We start from the raw sequence: 16,281 nt of genomic DNA, 5'->3' as shown, positions 1-16,281 counted from the left end.
AAAAATTAGCATCTTCCAAACTGAATTACGTCACTTTATGTCCCAAAAAAGTAATTATTGATCATGCAAACAAACCAGGATCCATCGTAATTGTAACTTTTTCTTAATATTATCCAAATATGAAATTAGAAATAGAAACTCAATTGTTACCTGCCGCATCTGTGTAGAGATAACGCGCCACGTCATCAAACACGTGTGGCCGTTAAAGTGAAGTTCGGAAATGGAATTTTGATAACAGATAGACGTAAATTTAATCGCTTTCAAAAACAGTCTACATGTTTATGTTAATTACTCCTTTTTGTTCATAAATGCGTTGGACTAGCTAGGGGGTTCAAAATGCGGAGACAGGTCCGAAATTTTATTGCGTACAAAAGAAAAAAGATTAATAAGAAGTGCCAATAGTATACTACCCAAAATGAATTCAAATTAACAGCACACGTAAAAGCAGTCGGCTGATATTTGAGGATGGTCGCTTTTTACCACCCGCATGTTAGTAATGAGGTATTGCATTGAGGTAAAAAATTACCCCACACTTTTTTACGGAAATACACATTTCAAAGCGTTCGTTCGTCCCTGGGCCACCTAGAGACTTCGCGTTTTCGCTAATTGGTAGGTGAAATGGTCTATATTTGATCCGTTACTCATTATTTACAGTTGTGTTACGCGGAAACGCCCACGAACGGATTTCGAAACATTTTTTAATCATGTTCTCGGAGGGTAAAGAAACTTCTGATTCTGTGTCCGCTAAAGCTATCCCTAATTTTTCGTTTTATTGAGAAGTCTGATCGAAAAAGTACGAATTGGTTTGGATTCTACGCACCAAAATTAATAAGAAAAAGTGTTTTCCCGAGAAATTTTGGTGCAGTCGATTTTTGGTAAAAAAGGAAGGTTGTACACTGCCTTTTTTTGAGGCCCTCAAAAAAAATTGTCTCAGATCGACCCGGAAAAAAAATTTCTTATAGAATGTGGCCTGTAGAATCCATAATTTCAAACAGTTCCAAGATTGGGCTACTAGCTCAAAAGTTACAGCCCTTTGAATTTTCTTTCGAAATTGGTTTCTTTTCTAGTCTATAACTTTTTATTGAGAAGTCTGATCGAAAAAGTACGAATTGTTTTGGATTCTGCGCACCAAAATTAATAAGAAAAAGTGTTTTCTCGAGAAATTTTGGTGCAGTCGATTTTTGATAAAAAAGGAAGGAACATACACTGCCTTTTTTTGAGTCCCTAAAAAAAACTGTCTCAGATCGACCCGGAAAAAAATTTTTCTTATAGAATGTGGCTTGTAGAATCCATAATTTCAAACAGTTCCAAAATTGGGCTAATAGTTCAAAAGTTACAGCCCTTTGAATTTTCTTTCGAAATTGGTTTCTAGTCTATAACTTTTTATTGAGAAGTCTGTTCGAAAAAGTATGAATTGTTTTGGATTTTACGCACCAGAATTAATAAGAAAAAGAATTTTCCCGAGAAATTTTGGTGCAGTCGATTTTTGGTAAAAAAGGAAGGTTATACACTGCCTTTTTTTAAGAACCTCAAAAAAAATTGTCTCAGATCGACCCGGAAAAAAATTTTTCTTATAGAATGTGGCCTGTAGAATCCATAATTTCAAACAGTTCCAAGATTGGGCTACTATTTCAAAAGTTACGGTCCTTTGAGTTTTATTTCGAAATTGGTTTCTAGTCTATAACCTTTGATTGAGAAGTCTGATCGAAAAAGTACGAATTGTTTTGGATTCTACGCACAAAATTAATAAGAAAAAGTGTTTCCCCGAGAAATTTTGGTGCAGTCGATTTTTGTCAAAAAAGGAAGGTTATACATTGCCTTTTTTGAAGCAAGAAGAAAAAATTGTCTCAGATCAAAAGTTGCAGCACTTTGAATTTTCTTTCGAAATTGGTTTCTTATAAATTTTTCATAAGAACAAAATCTACAGGAATGAATTAAACTTTCGCTATCTTAGGTATACATTTTTGCTCCTGTATCTACGAAAGCTATATCTACGTTTGCCTTAACTTTTTTATAATAAAATCCCCATGAATTGATAGGACTTCCTCTTTCGTGTCTACTAAAATCTTCCCTCAATTTTCCTGACTCCTGTATCTTCTACTAAAATTAGCCCACTTTCCTATACATTTTTTATAAGATCTTAGAAAATTAACGAAAGCCGTCGCCCCTGTATCCATAAAGCTCTTCCTATGAACTTTTTGTAATAAAATCCTGGAAAATTAATACCTAAACCTTCTACCCGTGTAATCCACTATTTCTTGCTTTTCTCCTAAATTATCCTGTATCCACAAAATCTAACGCTACTTTTGTTCTACGTTTTTTTCTGCAGATTTAAATGACGCGTGCGCTTTTTTACCTGTAAAAGCTTTCACTGCATTTCTCCTAAGATTTTCACAATAAACATCTCAAGAGCTAATGAAACTTCCCTTTCTTCAGACTGCTCAATGTCAACTTTTTTTATTTATTGAGATATTTGTTTGAAATTTTAACCAGAGATGCATCTAGTAGAAGCCAGCACATTTCATATTGCAAAAATCAAATGTGCGCATGTTGGAATTGCGGAGTGCCAACGTTATTATTTACGGAGACATATTCTAGGTTGAAAGCGCTGAACAAGTAATTACCCACTCAATGGTTACACCCAGTAACTATCCAATCTCTTAAATTGTTGCTAAGAAAGCGCTTCTCCAAAGGTTATCAAAGGATGAAATGTGCTTAAAGTAGATCAAGGAACTACCTCTTAAATTTTTGCGGCATGTTTAGCAAACACCCTGTATATTTTTGAAATCAGAAGGAAAAGGTCTATTCAATTTTTGAAAAAAAGTTATGTAATTGTAATTCTTTACTTTACTTTACTTCACTTTACGATATTTTTTTGTTTTTCTTAGTCTTCTTTCGTCTGTGTCCGGTTATGTGATGTTTTTGTCCGTCTGTCGGTCCGTCTGTTCTTCTTGTAACTCTAGAACGAACAGAGATAGCAATGTCAAACGATGTCCAATCGATTTCTACAAGTTCAAGGATCAGTGCAATTGAATATGATCCGGATCAAAAGTCTGGTTTCCAAATACGAGCTGGGTGGCAAAAATTCCCTTACTGAAACTCGAATGCGATTCTTTGTATCTTGTTCTATTATGTGGACAGTAGTTGTGGCTGTGCAACTCTTGCTTCCTTGCTTGTGTGTAATTAGCCTAATGATTTTACCAATTTTCGTAATTCTAACGCAAATTTTTCCTTTGTTTCAGATTCCAGAAGGGCAGCCTTACAAAGGTAGGATTTTTTATCTTATGCATGTGCTCTTTTACTTTATTTTTGTGTATTTAGCAAGGGGGGAGTGAATAGTGCATACAGTGATTAAAAGGTAGGTAACATGTTGGCTGATTTTCAAGTACCAAGTGAGTTGTGGAGATCTTCTCCGGATATCATTTTGGTAACGCCACTTTTGACTTCAATGATTCTTCGACTAGTCTCTTTCGCGGTATTAATCCGTTTACAATATCAATCATTATGACCACGAATTCGTAGCCATATGGGTTTATAAAGTAAACGGGTTCTATTGTGAATCAGACTATGAGGAGGTATTTCAGTCAATACTTCCGTTACCAAGCTGATGGACTTTGAGGATTTTTATGCCTCATTTTGTATTGTATGAAAATCAGCCTCAAGATTCTTAAAGGCAGGTAAGTGATTAAATCACGATCGGCGTATGTTCGCTTATTAATGCTTGAGTTCATCGAAATACGTTTTTTTTTTGTAAAATTGGTTAATAGACGAACATGGCCAACACATTATTTTAAAGAGCATAATGGGCCTAATAGGCCTGCTAACTAGTCTTTTCTCTTGTTCCACAGTACTGTTGATGAGCTGACTGCAGGACCTTGCATGCGGTTTCCGTCCACGTGTGTCGATCAATCTCCAACTTCTGTGATGCATCAGATCTGAGTCAGGCAATTGAGGTATGTTACACTCTATACATATACATGGTGAACATTTTGTCGGGAACGTCTGAATCAACGAAGCTCTTTATGGTATCCAAAATTCTTAAAAGTTGGCTACCAACCTATGTAATTTAGATTTGTGGTCAGTCTCTTTTTCTTAATTTGAGTTTTTCTTTTAAATTTCATTATGTAATATAATAAGCTCTTTATGCTGCGGTATCCATAAATGTGTACTCTTTAAGGATAAGTAATAAAAACTAGTGCACTTACAAAAGCATGGCCCTTTTACCATGCAGAAGTACGCCACTGACCACAGATATTAAAGTGCGTAGATTGGTAGCAAACTTTTTATAATTTTGGATAGGTACCACAAAATGCTTCTTTAAAAAAATGTTGGTTTGATGATATATTGTGTTCCAGATGAAATTTTCACACTGTATAATATAATTTGAATCTCGAGAACTTTGGAATCTGCTAACGTAGTATGGTACTGAAATCGCTAATCACAAAAATGAAAACTGTTTTTTTATAAGATCCTTAATTCTTGTCACAACTAAGAGCTTTTTTTTATTGTATGTTTTTCACTTTTCAGTTACCCTCAACTCATCAAGCCTGTGCGCGGCATGTAGACCTTCACCGGTGAGAGCGAAACAATAAGGCTTAGGGTAAATATCCACTTAAGATTGATTTGATTCGTTCATTCTTAGAATTTTTGTTCTTTAACACTTAGCGTAGCACATTTATGTAATGGTAACATTTAGACTAACCATAGACTGTTTTGGTTAATTTTAGATAAGTATAATATGACTTCATGTTCTTGAAATATTTCTTTTTTGTTTCAGATTACGGAAGAGCAGCCTTATAAAGGTAGGATTTTTCCATTATATGCATGTGTATTTTTTTATGTATCTAGGAGTGGGGGAAAAGTGAATAGTGCATACAGTGACTGAAGTGTACATCAACATTTAATATTTTAGCTGATCTTCTTGTAATTTTAAGTGGGATGCGGCGATTGACTGCAATAATTCCTTTAATGGTCTCTCTCGCGATGTCAATCAGTTCACTTCATAAATCAGTATGACTATGAATTCATAGCCATGTCAGTTCGTAAAGTAAACCGATTTTCTTAGTGAATCAGACTAAGGGGAAGTATTGCAGTTAATAATTCCGTTATCAACTTGAATGGTTAGATCCCATTTACTATTTTAAGAAGATTAGTTCGTTGGTATCTACAAGAAGGTGGGTAATTAAATCAATGTAGGCGTGCTCGCTTATGAACCAATTATTTTATCCTGCCTTGTCTCTAGTGAGATGATAGCGCTGGGTGGAATAGTTGGATTACTAAACCAGCACGCTTTGCGATTACATTTTGGTGGTCGAACTAACTTCCTCGATTGTTCACAGAGTCTGTAATGGGCTTACTACAAGACGGTCAAGGTCAAGATCAACCCTTGTAATGGATCCCACCTGATTCCAGTCTACTTCGACCCTTGTGGAGAATACCAAGGTGCAACCGAGTTAGGTGAGTGAGTCACTGTCTTTAATATAAAATTATTACCTGGAACAATTGGAAGTGGGCACAGTTTACCATGAAACCATGATGAAATCAATTTCAAAAATATTATACAGAGTGTTTCAACAAAATGTCGGATATTTTATCTAGTACTGAAACGAAACAAAAAAGTCTTTATAGGTCCACAAGCTAAATGTTTCAGATAGATTTTGGTCAAAATCCAAGAATATTCGAACCAATAAGGGCTTATTTTCAACGAAAATTTGCAGTCTGTGTGCAAATGGAAGGACACAGAGCATCTTTTTGATGTATTTGATGTTACATTACGAAACAACACTGTTCGTTTGTTTTTAATAGCCATTGGAATTTACTCTGAAACACTTAATTTTGGGATCTATGTTATTAAAACTTCTTTTTCTGAGTACTATAATATGTGGATAAAACACCCTATATAGTTACAAAAATCTCAGATATTTTGAAATTTGCTGATTTAATGATATCTATTTTTATTTGTGTGACAACGCTGTGTAATCGTTTAATACTTTCAAAGAATTTACACGTGCACCCCCCCCCCCCCCCAGGCGACTCGTATTGCTCATACATTCCCAATGGCTAAATTCCATTTACTCTTTCGCCTCTAAAATCTCGTAGCCCCGTCATCCTAAATATCAAACAATACATTTTCCTAAATTTTGAGTAATAAAACCAGCCGAAACTAATGACACTTCCGTTCCAGTAATCCGTAAATCTATCACTAGTTTTCCCTTAACTTTTGTATAAACAATAATCGGAAATCAATAAACTTTCAGCCCCCGTATCCACTAAAACTATTCCTATTTTGCCCCACAATTCTTTATAATTAGAATTCCCAGAAATTGATTAAACTTGCCCTCCTGTTTCCAGTGAACCTATCCCTACTTTTGCCATACATTCTTTTGAACAAAACCCTCGAAAATTAATGATTATTCCGCCGCTGTATCCACTATAAGATATCTCGGATTTTGTTCTCAGCTCTTTATAACAGAATCCTAAGAGATCAATTAAACTTAATCACAAAATCTATGGGACACAAGAACTATCCCTACTATTCCTTAAATTGTTTATAATCCTCAGAAATTAATTTGCCTTATATTCTATACGACAAAATTGTTAGAAATCATTTAAACTTCCCATTTTTATTCACAAAAGCTGTTTTTCTATAAACTGTTGTTATTGAAATCCTCGGAAATCGATTAAACTGCTGCTCTAGTATCCCCTAAAGCTAGCCGGACCTAAATTCTTTGTAGACCAGTAGGATTAAAATCCAAATCGTATTTAAATCCTACACATGGCTTCATTTGTTGTTTATTATAAATACCCTAGGTTTTCGCCCCCCGACGGAGTTGTTTTGAAGTAGCGAGGGGTAACAATATAAATACAAGAAGTGTATTTTTGCTGTTTTACGATGGTATCTTGTAAAAGACTTCCATTGGAAAGGAATTTCTCCTGAGTGATGGGTCACCACCATTAATTCGGTAATGATGACCTCAGGAGTAGCATGGGGGTATCAGGGGGGTATCAGGGGGGTAGGTCATATTGGCCAACAAATGAAGTCATTAAAACAATAAAACCTTTGGAAGGATTTAAATCCGATTGTTCTAATTTGATGGTTCTACTGGCCTGTTACATTAAAATCCCCGAAAATTCATGGAACTTCTCCTGTATCCCCTAAGAGGACCTCGTAAATTATTGAAATTCGCCCTTGTATCATCTAAATCTGTCAAAAGCAATTACTTACGTTTGCCCTTTTTTTTGTAATACAATTTTCAGAAATTAATCAACTTCCGCGTTTGTATTCACAAAAGCTTATCCCTAGTTTCCCCTAAATTTTTTAAAATATAGTTTTTTTGGAAATTAATGAAACTTCCGCTTTCTTATTCACTAAAGCACGTTTTTCTTCATTTTTTACATAATAATCGTCGGGACTTTTAATTAAGTTTTCACTTTGTCGTCTACAAAAGCTACCCCTTTTGTTCCCTTACATTCTAAACGTCCGCTCGCGTATCCACTAAAGCAATCCCAATTTTGCGCCCCAATTCTTTATTGAGAATGAATCTGCGGCTCCTCGATCTGCAAAAGCTAAGTTTTTTTGTGACAGAATCCTCAAAAACTGTTTAACCTTTCTTTCGCTTTTGTATCCACAAATGCTATCTCTGTTTTTTTCATAAATTCTTCGTCGTATGAAACTAATGAATCTTTTGCTCCTTTATCCAACAAAACTAAAATCCTCAGAGAAATTTGAAACATCTCCTATCCTACCTTTATACTAAAAATTATTACTTTATGAAATTCCCAGACAGTAATTACTTTCGAACCCGTGTCCACTAAAGCTATCCCTAATTTTTCCCAACATTTTTAATAATAATTCCATGGTAAATTAATTAAACTTCCGCTCCGTATCCAGTATAGCTTTCCCCTACATTTTTTATATATTAAAATCTTGGCAAATTAATAACATTTTCGCTCTAACTCTATCCCTATAAAACCGTTGCTTATCTTCAGAACGACCCCTACTTTTCCCATACATTTTACATTTTTATAAAAACCATTGGAAGCTCGTTAAACTTCCGCTCTTGTGTCTACTAAAGCTATCTCTACTTTTACCATAACTTCATTCACCTCTAAGCGACCTTCACCTCAACTTTCAAATTTCAAATGACACCACCCCCGTTGTCATACCTTAAATTAAAGATTTCATTGAGTTGTATAATTCATCTACGAATCTAACACATCTTGATTTTTTTTATCTGAGGACACTTGAAAACTGTTGTCTTTAAAACACAACCTGCATCAATAGAAGATTTTCGGCAACGCATTATTACAGAATGCAGATCTATTCCAAGACCAGTGTTTGAGAATATTAAAATAGCATTTGAAAATAAATTATACTTTTGTTTACAACAAAATGGAATGCATTTTGAAAGGTACGACAAAGGGGGTGGTGCCATTTGTAATTTGAGAGTCGGTGTGGGGGCGCTTAAGGGATGGCTCACTCCGTCACAAAATTATGTTGGTACAGGTTACCACAACCTCTATGATAGTTATTCCAAACGGTGTTTTTCCAATTCCTCTGTTTCGCGAGATATTCAGATTGAGACACTGTGTAACGACCTAGAATTTATGATAGTTGCCTCTAAAGTGTTTATACAACTCACTGAATTTATTTCTCGGTCTCTTTGAAGATTTACTAGCTGTCGCAGTCCCTTTCAATCAAAATTTTCATATTTAAATACAAACTTCTGCTACTCTTCGTCGGACGCACTAACCTCCTTGATTGTTCGCAGTGTTCGTGACGGACTTACTACCAGCCATTCGAGGATCTCACCTGATTTCCAGTCTACCCCAACTACGGTGAAAACTGTCAAGGTTCAATCGAACTAGGTAAGTTATTCTGTAATGAAAAATTCGCTTCACGACCTTAAATTGTTTTTTTAATCACTTCCATACTAGTCTCATAGTTCTCTCCGAGTGATCAAAACCCCATACGCGCATGAGGTAAACCTCTCACTACGTTTTATTTTTTTTCGATTACGTGCCCCATTTTACTAATTCACTAATTTATTCCTAAGATTTACATCCCTATGCATATTTGCATATATACAGGGTGGTGACTTACGTAACGCATCATAGGGATTTTAATGTAAAATTCATAACATGCGATTATTGGCTCCCCAAATTATTTTAGAGCAAAAATGTATTAAGGTTTTTTGTAGAAAAAAATTTACGTCAATAAACCGTATTAGTTTTCAATTTTTTGCATAATAAAGACGGAAAATTGGAAAAATACAACCCCCATCTTTTTCAATTATCTGCGATGCCATGGAATTTTCTAAATCAAAAAGATATCCAGTTATCAATTAGCAGCAGTCAGTTCGAAATGGATTTTATGATCGACTTGGTTACTGTCTTGCAGTTAATGGTGACTTATTCGAACATTTATTGTAAATTGTTATATTAGGAAACCGTTTTTAGTAATTTGCTCTTTCTTTATGTTGAAATCGCTGGTCTAAATATAATACTTTTTAATAGAATTTGATTTGTTTTATAGCAGACATTCCATGGCATGACTGATATTGGCGTAGTTTTTGCATTATAAAATTCCATGGCATCACAGATTATTGAAAAAGATGGGGGTTTTATTTTTCCAATTTTCCGTCTTTATTATGCAAAAAATTGAAAACTAATACGGTTTATTGACGTAAAAAATTTTTTCCTACAAAAAACCTTAATACATTTTTACTCTAAAATAATTTGGGGAGCCAATAATCGCATGTTATGAATTTTACATTGCAATCCCTATGATGCGTTACGCAAGTCACCACCCTGTATAAGAAAAACTCTAAACAATAAATATCATTGAAACAATGGAAAATATCTCGGAAAATATAAATTCCTTTGTACGAGAAAGACAAAAAAATATGGACACTTCCAACAAATGAAATTCAAGCACACTATTAACACAATCAAAAACCACAACAATATCTCAGATGTTCTAAATGAAATTTCACGAGATTTTTTATACGCGTATAATATAACATACGTGAAAACGTGAAATATTTACAGTCCATATGTTTTTGTGACATTAATGATATTGTATCATTAAATAATAAATTCAGATTCTTTATTCAATGATTGTATACAGGGTGCCCATTATGTATGGAGTATAGTATATCTCTCAGCAAATAACGACTGTATCCAAAATTTCTCTATATAAAAGTTTTTTTTTAATTTTTGGTTCCCATAATAAGGCAGCATTCAGTTGCTTTTTTATTTCATAAAACAGACGAATAACGAAAAACAATTGAATTTGTTTGAATAGCAATGTATGTACATGTTACGTCAAGGGAAAGATAAAAAAATCTTTATCAAATGAGAGGATACATTGCTATTTAAACAATTTCAATTGTTTTTCCTTACTCATTTGTTTTCTTTTGTAAGAACTTTGAATTTGGGGTTACAGTGGGACGAACTCTCATGTTTTTTGCGTCAATATTAGCGCAGATACAACATTTTGAGGTAACAATCTATTATTGCTAAGAATAGGTCTTACCCATCACGAATTAAACTTGCATTTGAATTGTGTTATTTGGGTTTTGTATACTTCAACTCCCAGACATATAATGCAACATCTCTGTTAATATTGACACACGAACCATGTGAAGTATTTTTCTCCAGAAAATTCTAATAAGCCCGTACATTATTTTGGAACTCTTAATTATACATTTTTTAAGATTTTTCAAACAATATTTATCTGTAGAGTGTAGAAAATGTACAATATTGTTTTATGACACTGTGGCATTATAAACCTTTGCTAATTTGTAACGTTTTAATTTTCAGATGTGAGGTACCCTCACTTCTTACGGTGTCCGTCCTTGCTGTGTTTCATCCAGGCAAGGCCGCATTGATAAGGCTAAGGGTATGTTTTCACTTCAACTAGAACATATACGTTAAGTAATCACAGTACTTGCATTACCAATGGCCTCTTGACAAATCAGAAAGGTCTCTTCCAGTGGACATAAGATAACATATAAAACAGGCCTGGTAAGCCGTATTGGGATTAAGCAAACTATTTTGAGTATTTGAACTTAATTCTTTCATCTCCCTAACGCAATTTTTTCTTTGTTCTAGATTCCAGAAGGGCAGCCTTATAAAGGTAGGATCTTTCTTTTTTTACAATGTCTCCAATCGATGTTGCATACTCGTATAATGTACTGAGAGTATTTACCTACTCTATCCAGTTGAAAACTCATGTTAGGTAAATGATCTGTTTAAAATTATTCTACTCTGACGTTTAATTATCCGGTTCTATTTAATCTTGACTATATACAGAAATCTTATTCTGCTATACAGGTACACACCTGTTTCTCTCTCTATAATTATCTATCTCTGCACATAAAATAATCACCTTCTAATAAAGCGTCCAAAACCGAGTCGGGAAACGCGCGCTATCGTACTAGTGCTGGTGTTTAGTGAGGAAATTCTACTAGAACGGAAGATGTATGGCAATCCTCTAAATCGTTGATCCGGGTTTAGTTTATTCATGCTTAAGGGTTATGTTACCATCTGGCAAGAGTTTTGTTCCCAGTCTTTTATCAGTTTATTCATACAACTTCTTACGTTTTCTAAAGCAATGGTTTTGGGGGAATGCTATAAATCTCTGGTAGCATCAAACGGTAAGTGAATATTCGGGGGTTCAGTGGGACCAATTGAGCCACTTGCGAATGGCCAACGCCCCACCTCCATTTTTTTTTCAATTAATTAATCTTTAGTTACGATTCTAATCCTGCCATATTGGACTTTTAGCCTTGCTCATGGCGCAGGCGCCACATACTGTAACCTTAAAAGTTTTTCCATTTCACGCAAGTGCCACCTTGCCAACTGACTTCCTATCCCGAAAGTGGACTGCTTGACCAAGACAAGCAGGGGTGGTGGTGGGCCCATTCCTTCCCCCCCATCCTTCCCCCTTCCTTCCTTTAAAAATCAATTTACTCCATAATGCTTATTTAGTACAACCACGAGATCGTAGTTTCACAAATTTATGATGTTGTAAAGGTTTTTGTGACGGATAGGATTGTGCTACCATCTCGCAAGAGTTTTGTTCCCAGTAAGTTTATTCTTAAAACGTATCATGTATCTGAAGTAATGGCATAGAGGTATCTTACTCGTATAATTCCCTGGTAGCATCAAACAGAAAGTGGGACTATTTCAGTCACTTGCGAATGACTAACGCCCCACCTCCATTTTTGTTCAACTAATTCATCTTCGCTCCTCAGCTTCACATTTCTCACACAGATAAGATTGACAACCCGACAGTGCAATGGTCAAACCTGATCTAAACAATCGATGTGAGTATGCCAATGTCTTTACACAAAATCTGATGTCTATTATCTAGAGTGCATCCGGTGCCGAATTCCACAACGTTAGCATTATCTACGGTTGCGGAATGGAAGACATTTTTGCTACTCCTGGTACGTAGTCTTAATGGAACAAGATTTATTAATCATCTCATGAAATTAGTTGATCAATAAACAAACACATCTTGAGATTGTACTTCGCCGTTCCTACTAACTTTCTGAATTGTTCACAGGCGTCGTCACTTCAAGACATCCCCCATTCAGCATCTACTGGCCAACATCCACCATAATCAACTCATGTGAGGGGCCCCACACCTGATTAACGCCTACTCCGATCCGAACCTGATGAAAATCTCTACGGTCAGCGCTGAACAAGGTGAGTACGTCACTGCTTTTAATGTGAGCAGATTTGAATCACCTATACCCTGTTACTCATCAACTAATCGTAGACTCCTTGCCTTTAAAAACATAATAGTAAGATTACTAATTTACTCGCGCCCTAACCTAAACATAAACATAAAACACTTTCCCATCCTAGATGTGTTTGAAAATTTGCACCTAAATTTTCCTCATTTGTTAATTTGTGCCTCGCCACCGACGATTTGTGTGTCACATTGTAACCTCGGCGCAGTTTCTTACTTATGTTCATCCATCTATCAAAAAGAAAATAGGAGAAAGATATTTTGCGAGGCGTAGCTGTCACACGATCCATATTTGAAAAAATTCTTTATAATAAAATCCTCGTATATTAACGATTCTTCTGCTCTTGAAATTGAAACATCTATTACTGTTCGCTAAAACAGGCTCTTTAAATTAATAAGACTACCTTTACTGTGTCCACTAAAGAAATCCCGACTTTCCTCCAACGTCTTTTATAGTAAAAAATAAAGCTTCCGCTTCTGTACCTACTAAGGGTACTTACCTTTCCCCTGCACTTTATACAGTGCTATTTATTAAGAAGTAGACACAGGGATTTATCTTTATTGTTTAAATGACAAAATATCTTATGAAGGGGCCTAATTTTATACAACCAAAATAACTTCTTAAAACGAATAAAGATCTGGCTGTTACATAAATTAATTTAAATATTGTTGCTTTGGTTCCGTGTTTTTATTTTCGTTCGTGTGCGATGTATTCAATTGAAGAGGAAGTTGATATTGTCAATTGGTGTTGTGCCGGAAAGAGTTTAAGGAGCGTAAAAGATTGGTTTTCTGTTAAGCCAAAACAACAATATTGAAACTAATGAATATGACAGCCAGAAGTTTATTTGTTTTAAAAAGTTATTTTGGATGCATAAAATTAGGCACTCTTGAGATGCGATTTTGTCTTTAAAAAGTAGACATAGAGGAAAACACACGTAAATCCCTATGTTTACTTCTTAATAAATATCACTGTATCTAAAAATCATGGAAAATTAATAAAACTTTCGCCCCTGTCGCTACTAAAACTGTCCCCAAATTAGTGGTAACAACATCTTAAGAAATGAATGACACTTCTGCTCCCGTGTCCATTACGCCTACATTTCCCGTGCGTTATATATACAGGGTGGCACTACGCTCCAAAACAATTGGTACTTTTTCGATCAGACTTCTCAATCAAAAGTTATGGACTAGAAACCAATTTCGAAAGAAAACTCAAAGGGCTGTAACTTTTGAACTAGTAGCCCAATCTTGGAACTGTTTGAAATTATGGATTCTACATCAGGCCACATTCTATAAGAAAATTTTTTTCCGGGTCGATCTGAGACAATTTTTTTTTCGGGGCTCAAAAAAGGCAGTGTACAACCTTCCTTTTTTACCAAAAATCGACTGCACCAAAATTTCTCGGGAAAACACTTTTTCTTATTAATTTTTGTGCGTAGAATCCAAAACAATTCGTACTTTTTCGATCAGACTTCTCAATCAAAAGTTATGGACTAGAAACCAATTTCGAAAGAAAATTCAATTTCTGAGGCACTTTAGAAGTTCACCTTTTTTTGAGTTTTAAGTTAGGCTGAAGGTACTTTTTTGTTAAATATTGTGATAATTAGCGATTTATTTTAATACAGAAGTTAACCGCACAGAATTGCTTATTTGCAAATTTATTTAAAGTTTTGCGGGATCCCGCAAATACCGGGATCCCGCGGGATGAACATCTAACAATCCTGCAAATACCGGGATTGAGATTTTGCTGCGGGATTGCATTCCCCACTCTACCGTTATATCATAATTTTGATCCTATACCTTTTCTGCATCATCAAATCCTTGTAAACTCTTTAACAATTGAGCGGAAATCGTTACATTATCTTTAGTCACCTTTTGGGATACTTTCTTCTCTAAATTGCTGGCAATACTATGGACTAAAATTGACTCTTTAAAACCGTGTAAGCGTGGAATTTATAGATATTAGACTTATTCTTTACTAAGTGCACACTTAATTTATTTTAAGTGGAACTTATATTTACTGCTGGTATTCCTGCTTAACTGTTCGTATTTCGCGTGTTACTATAGCAATAATGTCATGTCACCTTAGCAATTATATCTTTGAAGATTACTAAGTACACGCTAAGTATGAGTAAAGTATAAATGTAACTCAGGCAATATCTATGAATTCCACCCTTGTTTAAATTTGGCATTTGTTTCCACCAAAGGTATCATGCATCTGTTTTATGTATAAATTCAATTGGTCCTCTTTGTCCTCTTTTTCCCTTGTCTCTTGTTGTCCTCAAAAATTCCCCTGGAATACCACAGCGCCACCCTGTACGACCCCCTTTATCAAAGACGGTTAATTGAGTCTCATAAATTGTTTCTTCTATATATAACTGTCTATTAATTATTTATGTAAGTTGACTCTAAAATGTTCCCAAAGCTCATTGAATGTATTTCTTCATTTTGATGGACGAACTAACCTCTTCGATCGTTTGCAGCACCTGTGATGAGGTAACTACAAGGCATTCAAAGGTCTCACGTCCCTTGATTTCCAAACAAGTCCGACACTGGCGAAAAGTGTCAAGGTTCAATCGACCTAGGTAAGTGACAGCCTTTAATGTAAAAAACCATTGTTCATTTTTTCATCATATGTCACCTATAGATCTTACCCACAAGGAATTAAAGTTGTACCAGAATTGTGCTCATTTGGGTTAATCTGTGCTTTAACACCCATATAAAAAATTCTTCGTTAATATTGACATACGAAACGTGAGAATAACCCCACAACTCAGCACAAAACGGTCACAACTTAAAGGGTTTTGAATATTGCTTTTGGGAGAACAACTTCATGTAGGTTGACGTAACGTAACGTAAAATATTAGCATTTTTTCAGAAAATTGTAATAGACGTACATGACTTTGCAATTTGTTGGCCTTAATTAAAAAATTTTTAAGATTTTTTAAAAAGTATTTGTCTATCGAATGCGGAAAATTAATTTCTAATGTCACTTTACGCGGAAATTACAAATTATCCGCATTATTATATTAGAAGCCTTTGGTAATTTATAATATTTCAATTTTCAGGTTTGGGTTACAGAGGAATCCTGACCTCTTCACGGTGTGCAGTCATTGCTGCGTTTCTTGCAGACATCCATAAGGCTAAGGGTATGTTTTTTTTTCACTTCAATTAGAACATAAGTGTAGTAATCACAGTAATTGAATTACTGATGGCCTTTTGACAATCAGAATTCATGTTAGGTCCCTTCCAGTGGACATGCATTTTCATAAGATAACATATACCTAAAGCAAGCCTGGTAAGGCGCATTGAGTTTAATCAAACTATTTTAAGGATTCTTAAATGAACTTAATTCTTTCATCGCCCTAACGCAATTTTTTCTTTGTTCTAGATTCCAGAAGGGCAGCCTTATAAAGGTAGGATCTTTCTTTTTTTACAATATCTCCAATCGATGTTGCATACTCGTATAATGTACTGAGAGTATTTACCTACTCTAACCAGTTGAAAAGTCATGTTAG

The 16,281-nt window shown here is 35.0% G+C and overlaps 1 protein-coding gene and 1 long non-coding RNA gene across 6 annotated transcripts in view; both read left to right on the top strand.

Moving 5' to 3' along the window:
• LOC116177939 (autism susceptibility gene 2 protein homolog) overlaps positions 1-16,281 on the top strand; it is a 391,669-nt gene that overhangs the window by 158,867 nt on the left and 216,521 nt on the right. The window lies entirely within an intron of this gene.
• LOC116177952 lies at positions 3,405-15,911 on the top strand. The gene is made up of 10 exons (XR_004146782.1): positions 3,405-3,953; positions 4,528-4,600; positions 4,778-5,457; positions 8,772-8,868; positions 10,825-10,903; positions 11,116-12,332; positions 12,380-12,455; positions 12,575-12,717; positions 15,247-15,348; positions 15,832-15,911. It is a non-coding gene; the product is annotated as an uncharacterized LOC116177952 (long non-coding RNA).

The sequence above is a fragment of the Photinus pyralis genome, unplaced genomic scaffold, assembly GCF_008802855.1.
Source record: "Photinus pyralis isolate 1611_PpyrPB1 unplaced genomic scaffold, Ppyr1.3 Ppyr1.4_LG8, whole genome shotgun sequence".
Lineage (NCBI taxonomy): Eukaryota > Metazoa > Arthropoda > Insecta > Coleoptera > Lampyridae > Photinus > Photinus pyralis.
This window is presented reverse-complemented; position numbering and strand designations above follow the sequence as displayed.